The 1082-nt window shown below is 54.3% G+C and overlaps 1 protein-coding gene across 1 annotated transcript in view; it reads right to left on the bottom strand.

The window, feature by feature from the left end:
• Positions 1–572, bottom strand: part of KLHL15 (kelch like family member 15) — a 30630-nt gene extending 30058 nt beyond the window's left edge. Inside the window, exon 1 of the mRNA XM_025046619.1 lies at positions 379–572. The gene's annotated coding sequence lies outside the window, so the exon portion shown is untranslated. The remainder of the gene's footprint in view (positions 1–378) is intronic.
• Between the last annotated feature and the right edge of the window lie 510 nt (positions 573–1082).

Here is a 1082-nt window from a genome sequence, read left to right as displayed (position 1 = left end):
CGAAGGGTGGGTAGCTGTGAGGAGCAGATCAGGCTCTGGAGGCGCCCTCAGCCCCCGCCGGCGCCTCAAGGGGGCCCTCGTGCGGGCGGGGGCCCGGAGGGTGTTTACCTTCCCCCTGGTCGAAAGCCAATGCCGCCATCTTTCAGCTAGCACGCGTCACTTCCGGCTCCGCGGGAGCGGGAGCGAGTGTGGGAGTGGAGTGGGGGCAGGGCTGTCCCACGCCCGCGGGGCCCCCCGTACCCGCTGGCCATGCCAGCGGGCCCCGCCAAGGGGATCTGGCGGCCCCGCGCTGCTGCTGCGGCGAGCTCGGCCCCATGCGGTTTCCCTGGCCGTCGGGGCTGGGAACGCTTGGCTGTGCTAGTCCCCTCGCAAACATACCTCTTCGTCTGCACGAGCGGTGGGCTTGAGCCACTGCGGTGCGCCCACCCTCGACAAGTTTAGGGTTAGGAAGCCCGGAAAATGCCTTTTGGCATCTTGCTCTCGGTGGGGGTCGGGGAATTGGGGACGACGCGGAGAGAGCTTTGCTATATCTACCTGTGTGAGGGAAGTGACTACATCTGCGCCAAATGACATCATTTTTGTATGGCAACTTGCAGGGTATTATTGCGTCACAGTTGACTAGGCTTGTTGCACAACACGTTTCAGAAATACATTTCCAGAAGTGGGAAAATTCATAGAAAACGGCATGTCTGCACCACACAGAAATGCCAGATCTAAAAACGCCGTTCTCTTTCTATTTGTGTCAAAATAAGATGACAAGAATGTTCAGAGGACAGTGATTTGGGGGGAGGGGGTTCATTTTTAACAAATCGGCTGTAGAAGTCTAGCTAATGCTTTTTAAATATCGCCTTTTCCTGATTTAGAATATAAAACTACATTATAGGACTTTTGTAAATTCATTGTTGTGAAATCTCTTTGTGGGAAAAGTGTAGATGACAAATACACAGTTGGAGGCCAGTGGTGCTACAACTAACCTTAAATCATCCATCGCCCATTTCTGAATCTAAACTGAGGAATTTCTTCTACCCCCACCCCCACCCCCCGCCGCCATTTTCTCTCTAGACCAATATCCCGATTTACTT

This window comes from Pteropus alecto, unplaced genomic scaffold (genome assembly GCF_000325575.1).
Source record: "Pteropus alecto unplaced genomic scaffold, ASM32557v1 scaffold23, whole genome shotgun sequence".
Taxonomy (NCBI): Eukaryota; Metazoa; Chordata; class Mammalia; order Chiroptera; family Pteropodidae; genus Pteropus; species Pteropus alecto.
The sequence above is the reverse complement of the archived record's forward strand: the minus strand, read 5'-3'. Positions and strand labels throughout refer to the sequence as shown.